The sequence below is a fragment of the Hylobates moloch genome, unplaced genomic scaffold, assembly GCF_009828535.3.
Source record: "Hylobates moloch isolate HMO894 unplaced genomic scaffold, HMol_V3 SCAFFOLD_4, whole genome shotgun sequence".
Lineage (NCBI taxonomy): Eukaryota > Metazoa > Chordata > Mammalia > Primates > Hylobatidae > Hylobates > Hylobates moloch.
In genome coordinates, this window is record NW_026652279.1 from 41,730,964 (window position 1) to 41,748,621 (window position 17,658).

The 17,658-nt window shown below is 39.5% G+C and overlaps 1 protein-coding gene and 1 pseudogene across 2 annotated transcripts in view; one reads left to right on the plus strand and one right to left on the minus strand.

The window, feature by feature from the left end:
- The window catches only part of GSK3B (glycogen synthase kinase 3 beta), a 288,377-nt gene that overhangs the window by 95,728 nt on the left and 174,991 nt on the right, over positions 1-17,658 (plus strand). The gene's annotated exons all lie outside the window — the stretch shown is intronic.
- On the minus strand, positions 12,267-13,397 carry LOC116466897 (presenilin-associated rhomboid-like protein, mitochondrial; annotated as a pseudogene).

The window sequence follows — 17,658 nt, forward strand, 5'->3', positions numbered from 1 at the left end:
TTTTCCTGACTCTTAAAAGACAGGCCTTTTTGGTGTCTGGGGACATAGACAATAGCGATTTTCTCTGGCAACTGAAGGTTCTTCAGTACTTGGGCGATTAACTCCTTGTGAACAAGGTTTTGACCTTACTATTAATAAGACCTCATTCAGCCTAAAATTTTTGCAAATGTATGAGCCACCCCAAAGGTGTACTTAGAATTGGTATAGATGGTTCCTTCCTGGTTCTGCAAGTACTTTAAGGCTTGGCTGAGTGCAAACAACTCACAAGTTTGGGCAGACCAATTATTGGACAATTTTCTTGACTCTATTTCTTTAAGAGCTTCTCCATCAATTACTGAATACCCACTGTGTCTTTTTCCTTCAATCACTCGGGAGGAACCATCTATAAACAATTGTCGCCCAGTCCTGAAGGGAGTTTCTCCTAAGTTTGGCCGGACCTTTGTATGGTAATCAATTAAATCTAAACATGTGTGCTTTCTTTTTAGATTTAGAACTCTTGTTAAGAAACCTCCTGGGTTAAGCGAATTATCAGTAGTCAAATCATCCTCTTGTTTTAACAGAATAGCCTCATACTCATACACATGTAATACTTTTCCAGTGGTACATTTTAATATAAGTGACTCTAAAGAATCAAAGTTCTTTTCTGGTTTGGGGTAGCCAACAATGACCACATTGAGGGTTTCCTTATAGAAGTCTTTTTTGAAGGTATGCATGATATGTGTTTCCATGGGCTTCTTTGTATTCTTGTAGTATGGGTTCCATCCTGTGCTCACCACCATCTTATGGACATCTCCACTTCCAACACTGGCCCAACTACAATAAATGCTGGTGGATATATCAGCTGGGAAGTTATCTACCACTTACTCAGGAAAATTAGCTGCAGGGATGCCCAGCTGCTTGGAGTCGCAGCCAAATCCCTGTACCACTTGGCCCCAGCAGAAGTAAGGCAGATGTCCCATAATGTAGCCTGTTTGGGGTTTGGACTGCGGCCCGGTCTGCATGTCTTGCAGAGCCGCCCTTTACATGGTGCCTGAACCCTGGACCAGCTGGGGGGCAGGAGCGTGGGCTCTGCCTACTGTGGAGGCACACCAAGGGCCGGGCAATGCTGATGACATGCTGGGGCAGATCCTTGATGCCGCCCACCCTACAAAAGCCGCCTGGCGACTTAGGTGCATGGAGTCCCTTTAAGAAGGGATACTTAGGCTGGGAGGGAATAGGTTCATAGGATGTTGATTCCCAAGAATCAGAATTGTAAGGAGGAGGAGTAACATGAGTAGGGGAAGGATCTGAAGCAGGATCTAGGATGGCAACAGCTGCCTGAGAGGAAGGGGTTGGGGTCACTGAGCAGGGGAAGACGGTCTAGGGGATCCCATGTGATGGTCTTTAGGCATGGGAACTGGCTTTTCTAACCTTTCAGTATCTTTCCAATATTTTAACATGAGACCTAGGGGGCTATTAGGGGGACTATCTTTGTTGCTGTTTTTATCCTTTTTACTCCTTGTCTTGCTTGGGGTATTTCCCATGTTGGGTCCTAGTTAGGCTGAATCCCTTGTACTAGAGACTTCTTGCCTATTCTTCTCTGGGGGCTTGTTAAGGCTCAATCCTTTGTATCAGTGATTTCTTGCCTATTCTTCCTTGGGGAGCTTGTTAAGGCTCAATACCTCGTATTAGAGATTTCTTGCTTATCCTTTAGCCCCACGTACTGGAGGTTTCTTGCACCCTTTTTTCACTTCATCTGCTCTGGCCACTTCCCTCGTGGGAATATTTCAGGTCCCACCCAGCATTGATGGCAGATCAGTATAAACCCCTGACAGGATCCCCAAAGGGCTGCCCTAAGCTGTATGATGTGACCACGGAACTGCAGATAGGACCCACTCACTCTGCACAGCAGTAGTGCTTAGTACCATTCACACAAGCAGCACTGCAAGCAGTAGTGCTTGTGATCATTTACACACACTTTTAACCTCCAGAATCCCAACCACCAAGGAAATACTTTGTCGCCCCTGTGACGTTCTGACTTTGGTCTGTGCACAGAGTTACCTAGTCGCCGTGGTATGTGAGCCTCCTTTCCCCAAGCTGCCAGCCTGTTTCTTTCCCATGTTGCTGAGAGTCTGGGTTTATTTGTCACACTAGGTGGGCCTCAATTCCTTTATCCCTGAGGCCGCTGCAACGAGGCAGTGGGGCGCACCTCTTCACGGGAGAGGGCCAGAGACCTTTCCCAGAGGAGAATGGGAATCCCAGACAAGCCCCCAGATTTGTTGGAGATAAATGCTCAGTGCCAAAAGTTTTCTCAGCAAGGCAATTTACTTCTGCGGAAGGGTGTATCTTGCAGATGGAGCAATGGGAAAAGCACAGGGAACAAAGGAGAGAAGGGGTTTTTATCTCTAATGCATAGTCCCTACCTCTGTGTCACTCCCCCATGGGCTGGGTTTGGACTACACAATCTAAGCTGACCCGATTGGCTACTTGTGAATTTTTTTTCCAAATAAGAAAAGGGGAAGGTAAGTTACAGTGGTGGGACGTGTGGTTTCGAAGGGTGACATGTAGTTTCTAATGGGTGGAATGGGTGCAGAGTGTTTAACCAAGGGAACAGATGTGAGCTATTGATAAGAGCTGATGGGAAGGTTTTTTTTTTTTTTTTTTTTTTACAGTAACTAGAGGCAAGGAGGCATGGAGAACAAGAAAGTTGAGTTTGAGAACAAAAAACAAGGAAGTTAACAGGCTGAACCTTTGAAGAGAAATTCAGAAAAATTCATTGTATTTTACAGACATAAGTTTTCAACTCGCTTGTGTAACTATCTATGAGTGTGATTGCTGGGATTGTGTGGTAAGACTACATTTAGCTTTGCAGGAAACTGCTGATATGTCTTCCAGAATGGCTATACTATTTTACATTTCTGCAAACAATGAGTGAGAGTTCCTGTTGCTTCACATCCTCACCAGCTTTTGGTGTTGTCAGTGTTTGGAATTTTAGCCATTCTGTTCCAGTGGATGTATAATGGTATGGCATTGTTATAATTTACAATTCCCTAATGACATATGATGTTGAGCATCTTTTCATATGCTTATTTGCTACCTGTATATCTTCTTTTGTAAGGTATCAGTTCAGATTTTTTGTACACTTTTTAATTCATTTGTTTTATTATTGAGTTTTAAGAGTTCTTTGTGTATTTGGATACTAGCCCTTTATCAGATATGTGTATTGCAAATATTTTCTCCCAGTCTATGGCTTGTCTTTTCATCTTGTTTCATAGTGTCTTTCTTTCAAAGAGCAGAAGTTTTTAATTTTAATGAAGCCCACCTTTCCGTTTTTTTTGTTTTTTTTTTATGGACTGTGCTTTTGGTGTTGTATCTAAAAAGTCCTCATCAAACCAAAGGTTACTTAGATTTTTCCTGTTATCTTTTAGAAGTTTTATAGTTTTGCATTTTACTGTAGGTCTGTGGTGCAGTTTGAGCTAATTTTTTAATTTTTGTGAATTTTTGTGCATTTTGAGTTAATTTTTGTGTAAGTTGATGTCTGTTTATTTGCATGTAGATGTTCACTTATTCTAGTACCATTTTTCGGAAAAAGACTACCATTCCTTTTTGATGTCCTCTTTCAATGATGCACATGTTTTTTTGAGACAGAGTCTCACTTTTGCCTTGGCTGGAGTGCAGTGGCTTGATCACAGCTGACTGTAGCCTCAACCTCCCGGGCTCAATCAGTCCTGCCATCTCAGCCTCCCAGGTAGCTGGTATTATAGGTGTGGACCAGGGTTTCACCATGTTGCCCAGGCTGGTCTTGAACTTTTGGGTTCAAGCAGCACACCCACCTTGGCCTCCCAAAGCACTGGGATTACAGGCATGAACCACCATACCTGGCCTCAGTGGCACAGTTTTGAGGGTGAATTATGATAACTAAAATTGAAGAAGAAACCTGAGATTGTTGTAATTAATAATTTGACTTCATATTATGCCTTTAAAAATAGCTTAGGAGGAAGTAACATGTTGAGTAAGAGCCTGGGCTCTGGGATAAATTCTGAATTTGCTATTTTCTTGCTGTGACATTGGACAAGTTACTGAACTGTGCCTCAGTTTCCTTGTACGTAAATGTATTTTTAGGTTAAGTGAATAATATTTAATATACATTGTTTAGTACAGTATCTTGCATATGTTATAGCTATGGAAGATTATTAGTAATAAAGACTTCTTTAGATGTTTTATATACTTTTTATTCATCAGTTCCTATTATTTTATTCTCTATAGTGTATTACAGGAAAATATAATAGTGTTAACCTATGGACTGTTTCTGTAGTTATTGATGCCATCTCGCAGAAGCAGATTTACATAAGGGAGTTTAATGACTGACCTAGAATAGCCATCATAAAAAGCATAAAATGTAAAAAACGGAGTTCTAAATGCATGCTTATATGCTCAGTATTTTCTGAAACCACTAAATACCGTTAAATACCTCAAGACTAAAGGTTTGATGTGTAAGATGGTAAAAAAGAGCTGTAGTGCTTTATTTTTATTTTTTATTTACTTGTTTTTTTGAGATAGGGTCTCTCCCTGTCACCCAGTCTGGAGTTCACTTTATAAAACATATTTCCTTCCTTTGCATATGATGTATTACACACTACCTGCTTGCTTAATATATTTAGAATTGTTTCTTATTTTAGATTTTGAGTTATCTCTTCAGTAAGAATACAAGTTCTTTAGGATAATGTGTCTTCAGTTTTTCAGTCTGTCTCCATTTCTGGATGGAGAAGCTCGTGTTTCTTAATTGCTTAAGAAGTTAAGCAATTTGGATAATTGGATAAGCTATTACTTTTAAATTATTGCTTTATTTTATCTTGCCATTTGATTCTTCTAGAGTGGGTAGAGGGACCATTTATAATACAATAGCGAAATGTGTATCTGTTTTTAAAGTTAGAACTGGATGGCCAGTAAGGTAAACAAGGGTCCTTTAGGGCAATACCTTGAGTAAAATAGCAAAGCAATTTTTTGTTTGTTTCAAGTAATTGCTAGTGAATAAGGAGTATTTCTATACTTCTGTATATCTAGCATTTTTCTTTTTGTTAGGAAACAAGATGATAATTGTTTAATGCAGTGGTAGGAACTGCTGTTCTGCTGAGTTATCACAAACTTTGGGTTTTCTCAGTTAAAACAAATTTTGAGTGTTAGGTTTTGTTTTTTAACAGGTGTTGACATTAATTTTATTTCTATGTTTGGGAACTTGTAAATTTGTCTGACATTGATTCTAAAACTTTTATTGTAGCATAATATTATTTTGATCTCTGTGTATCCAGGCTTTTTTCCTAAAACTGCTAGATGGCATAATAGATCTGCTTTTTTTTTTTTTTTTTTTGAGACAGAGTCTTACTCTGTCACCCAGGCTGGAGTGCAGTGGTGTGATCTTGGCTCACCGCAACTTCTGCCTCCTGGGTTCAAGCAATTCTCCTGCCTCAGCCTCCTGATTAGCTGGGATTTCAGGTGCCCGCCACCATGCCCACCTAATTTTTGTATTTTTAGTAGATAAGGGGTTTTGCCATGTTGGCCCAGCTGGTCTTGAACTCCTGACCTCAAGTGATCTGCCCACCTTGGCTTCCCAAAGTGCTGGTATTACAGGCATGAGCCACTGCCCAGCCAGATTTGCTTTTTAAATTAAATTTTTGTCTCTGGGTCATTTAGTAATTAAGTTAGTCATGGTACCCCCTTCTCTTAGATACTTTAATTGGCAATACTCTGGGGGTATCGCAAAAACAAAACTGATGATCAGAATTAGTTTAACAACATACATATTCTTAATGAGGATATCTTCTGAATTATCATAATAAAGTAGTATTTGTGTTTTTCTGTTACATAAAAAAATCGAGGACTTTCTTTGGTAAGTTGTACTTCATACCAGTTTTAGTCATTTAGCACATTAGAGAGTACCAGTGAGCTATACATTATGTAGACTATAGATATGTTAAAAAGTACATTCTATTCATGATAAAACTAAAAAATAGGAATAGAAGGAAACTTGCTCCATCTGATAACATCTATGAAAATACCTGGAGCTAATACATAGTTAATGGCAAAATATTGGATGCTTTCTACCTAATATTAGGAGCAACATAAGGATGTCCTCTGCTGCCACTTTTTTTTAACATTGTACTAGAGTTTCTAGCCAGAGCAATTAGGCAGGAAAAGAAATAAAAGGCATCAGAGCGATAAGGAAGAAGTATAGCTATCTGTATTTGCAGATATTTATAGAAGCATCCTAAGAAATTTGCCAAAAATCTATTAGAGTTAATAAATAGTTCAGCAAAGTTGAACTCATTTTATGTAGGATCAATGTATAAAAATCAACTATGTTTCTATACAGTAGAAATGAGCAAACTAAAACTGAAATTAAGGAAACAGTTCCACTTATAATGCCATCTAAAGGAACAAAATGCTTATGAATACATTTAACAGAAGTATAAAACGTATAATCTGGAAATTACAAAATGTTGTTGAAAGAAATTAATGAATACCTAAAAAAAAGGATGGACATCCTATGTACATGAATTGGAAGACTTAATATTGTTTAAATAATAGTGCTTTCCTAGTTGATCTACAGATCCAATGGTTTACCAAAATTCCAGTTGCCTTTTGCAGAAGTCAAAGTTCCAATTGCCCTTTGCAGAAATTGATAAACTGATCCTAAAATTCATATGGAAATACAAGGGATCCTGTATTAGTTTCCGAGGGTTGCAGTAACAAAGTACCAAAACTAGGTGGCTTAAAACAACCAAAATTTTTCTCACAGTTTAGAAGCTGGAGGTCCAAAATCAAGGTGTTGGCTCTGACTGCTCTAGGGAATTATCCCCGCTTGCTGCTTCTAGCGTTTGCTAGCAATCCCTGACATTTCTTGGCTTGTAGATCACTAAAGGCACGTAGATTTCCTCTGTGTGTCTTCGTACTATTTTCTCTCTATGTATGTTTGTCTGTGTGTCCAAAATTCTTTTTGTAAGGACACCAGTCATATTGGATTAGGGCCCATGGGAATGACCTCATTTTAATTTTTTTTTTTTTTTTTTTTGAGATGAGTCTCACTCTTTTGCCCAGGCTGGAGTGCAGTGGCACGATCTCGGCTCACTGCAACCTCTGCCTCCTGGGTTCAAGCAATTCTCCCACCTCAGCCACCCGAGTAGCTGGGATTACAGGTGCCTGCCACCATGCCTGGCTAATTTTTTGTAGTTTTAGTAGAGATGAGGTTTCACTATGTTGTGGTCATGAGCTCCTGACCTCAAGTGATCTGCCCTCCGCGGCCTCCCCAAAATGCTGGGATTGCAGGCATGAGTTACCTCCACGTCTCCTGGCCCTCATTTTAATTTGATTACCTTTGTGAAGACCCTATTTCTAAATAAGGTCACATTCTGAGGTACTTTGTGATTAGGAGTTTAACATATCTTTTTTGGGGTACCCAGTTCAACCCATAACAGACTCTGAATAGCCCCTCAAAAATTGAAAAATAAAGAATAAAGTTAGAGGAATCACATTTCTCAATTTAAAAATTTACATCAATCAAGACAGTGTGGCGCATGGATATAGATTCATGGAGTATGATCGTTAGTCTAAAAATAAGCCCCTACCTTTATGATCAATTGGTTTTGACAAGGATACAAAGATAATTAAATGGTGAAATATTTTTTTTCCCCCACAAATGGTCTCAGACAGCTGGATATTTGCATGCAAATGAATGAAGTTTAACTCCTACCTCATACCATCTACAAAAATTATGTCAAAATGGATTAAAGACCTAAATGCTAGAGCTAAAACAACTAGGAGCTAAAACTCCTAGGAGAAAACATAGGAGTAAGTTTTTCTGACCTTGGATAGGCAGTGGCTTCTTAGATATGGTACCAAGCACACAAGCAACAAAAGAAAAAATGGATACCTTGAACATTATCAAAAATAAAACCATTTGTGCTTCAAAACACCATCAAGAAAGAGATAGCAGAAAGGGAAAATGCTTGCAAATTATATCTGATAAAGGACTTGTATGCAGAATACAAGAAGAACTCTTACAGTTCAATAATTTAAAAAGTCCAATTGAAAATTTGGCACAGGTTCTGAATAGACAGAACCTATGTATATCTACTTATACAAGGAAGATATATATAATGGTTGATAAGTGCATGTATTAGTCTATTCTTACACTGCTACAAAGAACTATCTGAGACTGGGTAATTTATGAAGAAAAGAGGTTAAATTGACTCACAGTTCCAAAGGCTGTATCGGAAGCATGGGTGGGAGGCCTTAGGAAACTTAAATCATGGTGGAAAGTGAAAGGGGAAGCAAGCACGTCTTACCATGGTGGAGCAAGAGAGAGAGAGAGCGAGAGCGAGCGAGCGTGTGAAGGGGGAAGTGCCACACACTTTCAAACAACTAGATCTCGTGAGAACTCACTATCACAAGAACAGCAAGGGGGAAGTCTGTCCCCATGATTCCGTCAACTCCCACCAGGCCCCTCCTCCAATACATGAGGATTACAATTTGAGATGAGATTTGGGTGGGGACACAGAGCAAAACCATATCAATGCACGAAAAGGTGCTCAACATCATTAGCCATTATGGAAATCAAAATCAAAATCATGAGATACCAATTCAGACTCATTAGGATGGCTAGAATAAAAAAGTCAGATTATAACTAGTGTTTGTTAGGATATGGAGAAATTGGAACCCTCATACACTGCTGTGGGAATGTAAAATGGTACAGCCGCTTTGGAAAACAATCTGGTAGTTCTTAAAATACACACATAGAGTTACCATATAATCTAGCAATTCTATGCCTAGTTATATATACCCATATGTTCATATATACACATGTTCATAGCATTATTCATAATAGCTAAAAGTAGAAAAACAACCCAAACATCTATCAATTGATGAATGGAGAAATCAAATACGGGATTTCCATAAATGGATTATTACTGAGGAACCAAAAGTAATGGACCAAAGCATACTACAACATGGATGAACCTGGAAAACATTCTAAGTAAAAGAAGCCAAGCACAAAAGACCAAGTATCATATGATTCCACCTGTATAAATGTTCAGAATAGGCAAATCTGTAGACAGAAAGTAGGTTACTGTTTCCTTAGGGCTGGAATGGAAGGATTGGGGGATGACACCTAAGAGGTACAGTGTTTCTTTTTGGGGTAATGAAATTGATTGGGGTGATGGTTGCACAAGCCTGTGAAAGTACTAAAAATCGTTCAGTGTGCACTTTAGGTGGGTGAATTATTTGTTATGTGAATTATAACTTAATGAAGCTGCTTTAAAAAGTACATTCAATTATTACAAGGATAAGGGACCCTATGTTCTAGGGAAATGTACATATTGGAATATTTAACTAACATGAGATGTTATCAAGTAGAATATATATGCTGCCAAATGGATAGTGTAGATCAGTGCTGTTCAGAAAGTATATTGCAAGCCACGTATATAATAAAATTTTTCTAATAGCCACATTTTTATTTTTTAGAAAAGGGGTTTCACTATTTTGCCCAGGCTGGACTTGAACTCTTGGGCGCCAGTGATCCTCCTGCTTCAGTCTTCTGAGTAGCTGGGACTACAGGAACATGCCACCGCTCCTGCCTTCTAATAGCCACTTTTTAAAAACTTAAAAGAAATGGATGAAATTAAATTTTTTTTTTTTGAGACGGAGTCTCACTCTGCTGCCCAGGCTGGAGTGCAGTGGCATGATCTCAGCTCACTGCAACCTCCGCCACCTGGGTTCAAGCGATTCTCCTGCCTTGGCCTCCTGAGTAGCTGGGACTACAGGTGTCTGCCACTACCCTTGGCTAATTTTTGTATTTTTAGTAGAGACAGGGTTTCACCATATTGGCCAGGCTGGTATTGAACTCCTAACCTTGTGATCCACCTGCCTCGGCCTCCCAAAGTGTTGTGATTACAGGCGTGAGCCACCGTGCCCAGCCTGAAGTTAATTTTAATAATATATTTTATTTACCCCAATATATAAAAATATTAACATTTCAGTATGTAGTCCTTATAAAAATCATTATTGAGATGTTTTACATCCTTCAAAAAAAATTAAGTCCTTAAAATCTGTTACGCATTTCAGAACGTTTCGATTCAAACTTTGCCACTTTCAGGTGTTCAATGGCCTCATGTAGTGACTAGGACAACATAAGTAGAGACATTAAGTGTTAATCCAGAGGGAGGAGTAATCATTGTAGTCTGGAATGATTACGAAAAGTCACAGAACTTGAGTTATTTTGCTCATTCATTCACTGATTTCAGTCATTTATCCAACAAATATTTGAGCTCTTACTGTTTATAAAAAACTAGCAAAAAATGCAGATATGTCTTATCTCCTCATGGACAGTGCATTAAGCAGCTAAGTATATACTTACTTAGGGCTGGTTGCTTAAGAAGTAGTGGAAAGAGTATAGGCTTAGATTTAAATATTCCCTGTGAAACAGAGGAGGATGATAACTGCATTGTGGGATTGGTGGGAGTAAGTAAAATCGGTATGTCACATGCCTAACACTGTGCTTGTTGTTAAGTGTTTTCTCCTTCTCTACTCCTACTTCACCCTCTGTCCCTCTACTTCCTTGTTGAATACATGAGGTGGGCTATGGGAAGAAAAGGCTTAGGAAGTAGCCGAGTCCTGGCTACCCAAGGACTTGAGAATGAGTTCTTACCCTCGTTTCTTATCCTCAGCCACCTTTCACGGGCCTTTCCAGGGCCCTGCTTCCTGGACCCAGACTCAAGTTTGTATTATTAGTACTAAAGCCTATTAACCAGTATTAAAGGGGTTTTGGCGGGCTAATTTAGGAATATAATTATTGCTTTTTCTAGAGATTTTTATCTATGTTTCATTCCACACAATTATTTTATTAATGAAAATTTGAAATGCTATCTGCTAAATTAGCTTGCCTCTTAGGTAAGAATGTGTTTTAGAAATATTTCAAGAGGTGTTGATATAAAAATTATTTTATACCTTTTTTGAAATTCCAGACCTACCATTAAATACTTAGCACTTTGGTCCATGTAATTTTTATGTTGTACGATATCTTGGAATTTTAACATGCTCTTTTACAGTAAGACTTTTTAGGTCTAGTTACATTATGTTTGAGACAATAATAGATGAGTTTGTTGGGAACAGTTATCGTGTATTGAACAGTTTGTTTGGAACAGTTTTTATAGTGTATTGAACACTGGATTTAGATTGGGCAGATCTTGGTTTTCCATTTGTTAGCTATGTGGTTGTAAGTACATTTGTTCACTGGTTTTTGATTCATACAGAAGATATAGTTTGACTAATATGGTCAGGACATTATTGTGTGTTTACTTATTTAAAAATTGTGATTAAGTGCTTTGAAGGAAAAGAACTGGTTACTGGGAATATAATAACAGGTGAAAACTGTTTTAGATTGGATTGTCCTAGAGAAGGCATCTCTGAAGAAGTGAGGTTTAAGCTGAGACATAAAGGATAAAAAGGAAGGGATTAGGGATGGGGGTGGTAAAAGAACATCATAAGGAAAGGGAACATCATGCGAAAAAGTCCTGAGGTGGCAAAATGCTTTGTGTATTCAATAAATTGAAAGAAGCCTAGCATGACCGAAGGATTGTGAGCAAGGGAATAATGGCATGATATGAGAATGAAACTAGATCTTACAGGGTTTTGTAAAAGATGCTGAAGTCTTTAAAGAGTTTTAATCAGGGGAATGAGACACAAATGTAACTCCAAAGTGGGGAGTTGAATATAGGAGTCTCTAAAGGTTGAAAAAGTAGTCTGGTCTACAGAAATACATTTGAGAACCAACAGCTCTCAAATGGTAATTGGATAAATACCATGTATTTAAAGACATGGGAATGCATGAGATAATCTGGGGAGAGTATGGAGACAGCAGATAGAAGAGAAAGGGAGTCTAGGACCAACCCTAGAAGAACCCCAACGTTTAGAAGCTGTAGGGAAGGAACTAGCATAGGAGGACCTCAAGTGAGCAGAGTTCTTTGGATGACTGAGGAAATATAATGGTTCTGAAATAGCAATAGGGAACAAGGAGGATGTGATTTTGTTTTCCAACTAGATATAAACCTTTATTTCACAACTTTGTCATAATTCACCTTCTAAAAGACAGACGGGGGACACAGCTGAAAACACTGGGAGGCCAGATGCTGGTGTCTTTCAAGCCAGAGCATAGCCGTGGTCACTCTAGGGCGCATGTGTTCCTGTGGCTCTCAGGCGTCACGGACCAGATACACCAGTACTGTCCAATCCCAGTTTTACTTAGAGCCACCTCCTTTTTTGGGGGCCATTAGTCCTCATTTCATGCCAGATTTTCACTAGAGGCTCCCTGTTCTTCCAAAACAGTTTATGACCATAAGTAACATACCATATTCCAAAGAGAGCTCCCCCAGGATGCACTGCATGATCAAAAAATTTCCATCCCATGAACATTCCTGCTGTATCCATGGCCATAGTGGCTTTTAGGGCAGTCTCTGCTATGAATGTGAACATCTGAAGGGAAATAATGGCAAGCCTCCCTTCTGGGATCTTAGTGCAGACAGCTCCAAGGACCATCATGATGGTGCCAGATGCACCAAGTGATGGTCCCTATCTTCCTGTGGCAACTTTACACACATAACTGACACAATTGGAAATAACACCTGCAGATAATAACACTGCTCTTGATCCAGAATGTTCAGTGTGCTGGAGGCGAAGCTTCACAAAACATAGATATTTGCTGCCATGTGAAATAAGGAGAAATGACTGAATGTTGACAGCAACATTGGAAAAGGAAGGGCTTTTGAGGCTGGATTAGATGTGAAATATCTGATCATTGTCTGCTGCAGAGAAGGTACTCTCTATAAACAGAATACAAAGACATTCATTTGCAGCTGTGATAACCTGTCACAGTCTGGTGGCCATCGCTTAGGTTATTCCACCACTTGTTAATCTCCTTTCTGAAGTCTCCTTTTTGTGGTCTTATGCTATCCCAACCGTCAGTTTTTATATCATCAAAATAACACTGGACCCTGGATTTCAGTGATTCATATTGCCAAATAGCAGCTGATCCAAATGCATAGCCTGTAAACCCAACAGTAAAAAAAATACAGGTTTTATGAGAGTCCCTATAGGATACAGAGAAGGATAAAAGGCCGTTTCTTCCACAGGAGGAATCAAAGCACTTCTCTTGTATGCTTCACCACTTGTGCCTGTGTCTGATCTTTGAGGTTCAGCCTTCCTGGGTGCTTTTCTGAATCCACATTTTTGCTGAAGAAGCCAAACCTGCGTCTGAGCAGCCGTGGTGGGGCTAGGGCCGCAGTGAGTTCCTTGCAGCTGCGGCCGCCCACTGGCAGAGACCACGCCTGGTCGCTGCCCCAACCTCTCTTTGCCCAGCCTCACCATGCCATCTTCCCAACCTCTGCGCCACCATGGCCTGCAAGGACATGGTTTTGAGACGTGTAGAGGAACTGAATAACATCAGCCTCTGTGGGATTTATTAAAGTAGCATATTTGGGGGAGTTATGTTTTCCACAAGGCTAGAAAGTGGAGTTTGCTGATCACAGAAGAGGTAGAGTTGAGGAGTTGATTCAGATGAGAGGGGTGTGTAGAGTAGTAGGGGCATGAGAGTTAACAGTATTTCTGGTGGAGACTTACGTAAACAAGGATATGAGGTGTTGATAGATTTAGGCCTTTTAATCTCTTGTAGGCTAGAGGGATCTATGGCCTTAGTGGCATAGTCTGGAAGGTTTCAAATAGTTTGTTGGGTAAAGGACAAGTTTCTCGTGAGGTAAATCTGTCTCAGCAGGTTCTAGTTATGGTATGATGAGGCTCCAGGCTGACCTCTTCGTTTCTTTCATCTATTAAGTAGTAATAATACCTCATTAATTGTTATTTAAATGGACAGTCACATAGTGATTAATAAAAGTTAAGACTAGATAAACATACAGCCTTTTACAAAATCTTTTAAGCATACATCCCAGTCAGTCATGCTCTAGCCAAGTTATTTTCTTGTCATTCTTTTCTGTACTGAATATAACAATGCCTAATTGAAGAATAAACATTGACTATGAATGAGGCACTCAATTCATCTCTTTGCTGATTATACTCAATTTTAGAACTAAGGATAAATTATTCAAGAAATAGTTGCTGATTTTTTAGTTTTAAGTGTTCTGTAAGCATATTGGATTTTTTTTTTAGAACCCAGTGACAGTAATACTTCTTTGGAAAGAATATCTTTGAATATCTTTTTAGAACTTCAAGCAAATTTATCTTTAAAACATTTTATATGCTCAATGTAGATAATTTGGAAATTACAGAGAGATACAAAAAAGAAAATAAAAATTTGCCTGTATTCTCGGTATCTAGAGAAAACTGTTTACTTTTTGGTGTGTTTGTGTAGCATTTGTTTTCAAAATTGGGATCACAATATATAGCAATTTGTAGCTATATACTCTGCCTTTTCATGTAATCTTGTGTCATGAATATTTTCCTAAACCATTAAATATTCTTGGAAAATGTAATTTTAATGAGTGCTTAATAGTCTGTTCATTGTGAGTGTATCATAGTTTACCTAATGATTCTCTGCTATTGGACATCTGGATTGGCTCTGATTTATTGATGTGATAAATAATGCCTTAATGAGTATCTTTGTAAATCGATTATTTTCTTCCAGTTTCTTTTTACTTTCTTTTGCCATATTCCTAGAAAGGGAGGTACTGGGTCAAAGAATAGGGCTTCATTTTTGTTGCTCCTCCTTTTTTTTTTTTTTTTTTTTTTTTTTTCCTGAGATGGAGTCTTGCTCTGTCACCCAGGCTGGAGTGCTGTGGCGTGATCTTGGCTCACTGAGACCTCCGCCTCCTGGGTTCAAGTGATTCTCCTGCCTCAGCCTCCCAAGTAGCTGGGATTACAGGCATGCACCACCACACCTGGCTAATTTTTTGGTATTTTTAGTAGAGACAGGGCTTCACCATGTTGGCCACACTGGTCTTGAACTCCTGACCTCAAGTGATCTGCCTGTCTTGGCCTCCCAAAGTGCCGGGATCACAGGCGTGAGCCACCATGCCTGGCCGCTCCTGCTGCTTTTTTTTTTTTTTTTTGGGAGTCTTGCCCTGTGGCTCAGACTGGACTGCAATGGTGCGATCTCAGCTCACTGCAACCTCCGCCTCCTGGGTTCAAGCGATTCTCCTGCCTCAGCCTCCCGAGTAGCTGGGATTACAGGCGCGTGCCACCACGCCTGGCTAATTTTTTGTCCTGCTGCTTTTAAGGAAAATTATACTTCAAGATTTCGTATTTAAAAATCAATGTGGGTCAGGCTCAGTGGCTCACGCCTGTAATCCCAGCACTTTGGGTGGCTGAGGTGGGTGGATCACTCGAGGTCAGGAGTTCGAGACCAGTGTGACTAACATGGTGAAGGCCCATCTCTACTAAAAAAATACAAAAATTAGCCAGATGTGGTGGTGCACGCCTGTAATCCCAGCTACTTGAGAGGCTGAGGCACGAGAATCACTTGAACCTGGGAGGTGGAGGTTGCAGTGAGCCGAGATTGCCCTCTAGCCTGGGCAACAGAGTGAGATTCCATCTCAAAAAAAATTAAAAAATTTGTGTGTGTGTGTGTGTGTGTGTGTGTGTGTGTGTGTGTGTGTGTGTATTTGGCGGTATAGCATTGCTTATTTCTCTGTTTCCAGCAGTGGTTTATTTTTGTGTGGATTTGCAGACCTCCTTGCTGTAATAAATCCTTACAGGTTCTCTTTGGCTTATATGTTGAGAACAACTACTATAGATTATAAACTACCCCAGTTCTCTCCTGTATCCTTTGTTTCACTGCTCTTGCTCCAGCAGATACCTTCTCATTGCCTCTAACAAATAACTCTTTCTCCTTTATTCAGTGATTGTTTTTTCCTAACATCTCTTGCTTGATATTTGGGAAAATTTTAAGGCTTTTAAAAAATAGCAAAGAGTTGGAACCAACCCAAATGTCCAACAACAATAGACTGGATTAAGAAAATGTGGCACATATACACCATGGAATACTATGCAGCCATAAAAAATGATGAGTTCGTGTCCTTTGTAGGGACATGGATGAAACTGGAAACCATCATTCTCAGTAAATTATCGCAAGGACAAAAAACCAAACACCGCATGTTCTCACTCATAGGTGGGAATTGAACAATGAGAACTCATGGACACAGGAAGGGGAACATCACACTCTGGGGACTGTTGTGGGGTTGGGGGAGGGGGGAGGGACAGCATTAGGAGATATACCTAATGCTAAATGACGAGTTAATGGGTGCAGGAAATCAACATGGCACATGGATACATATGTAACAAACCGGCACATTGTGTACATGTACCCTAAAACCTAAAGTATAATTAAAAAAAAAAAAAAATTGTGTTTGAGAGCACCTGGTTTTATTGTATCCCTTGTTAGCCTTGAGTGTTTATTTTTTAATATTTGCTGATTTGTGAGATGAAATATGATAGGTGTATTTGGTGGTAGGAGGAATGTCTGAAATACATTCTTTCTTTCCCAGCTTATGATTTAATAAGAGCTGGAAGGGGGAAAGTAAGCTATAAAACCCAGTATTTGACATTTTATCCTCTTAATCTGGCTACCATCCATCATACTTTCAGAGCTGAAAGGGCTCTAAATTTCATATTTATTCAGTCATTTCAGTTTACAGATAGGGAAACTAAGGCCTAAAAAGGACATTCCTTGACTTCCTCAAGGTCATGAGCCAAACAGTGGTAGAAGTTTGGCCTTTTTTTTCATAACTTAGTGTGTTGGTTTTTCTACAAACATCTTCTGCCTCTCTGCCCCATGTGTCCCCCTAACCTGCCTTTTAGGATGACTGACTTTTAGGTGGCTAATTTTCTTCTGTTTGGATGCCTGGTAGACTCTTTTTTATCCTTGAGTTTAACCACAGTACTTTGAGCATGCTGAGTCAGTTCTTGCATACATTGTGCCTTTTTGTCCTGCAGATATAGTGCTCTCAATTTCAAGGAAAGTTTTAAGGAAATTTTCTATTCATGTGTGGCATCTACTTATGAAACAATAATTATCCTTATGTTGGATCATCTTTGTTCTTCATATTTATCATCTTCTCCAGAATTACTTCAATCTCTTAAGTGATTCCCTCTGCTTTCACTATTATGATTTCCTTTCTTCCCTGCCATTAATTTTTCACTGTTTTTTTTTCTGTTCTTTGCTGTTTCTAGTTTATTAGATCTCTGATGTTTTATTCTGCTAAGAGCAAACTGAGAACTGTTGTAGGCTAAAAAACAGCCCTCCAGAAGATATCTGTCATCCAGGCTCGTTGCAACTTCCACCTCCTGGGTTCAAGTGATTCTCGTGCCTCAACCTCCCAAGTAGCTGAGGTTACAGGCACCCGCCACCATGCCCAGCTAAATTTTTGTATTTTTAGTAGAGATGGCCAGGCTGGTCTCAAACTACTGGTGTCAAGTGATCTGCCCACCTCCGTCTCCCAAAGTACTGGGATTACAGGCATGAGCCACCACACCTGGCCCCCAGAAGAATCTTCCTATCCATTAGCAGTCACTCCCCATCTCCTGACACACACTGCCTGCTTTAGATAACCAGGTAGATTAGTGAGTCTACTTTCTATAGATTTTCTTATTCTGAACATTTCATATGAACAGGATCATACAATA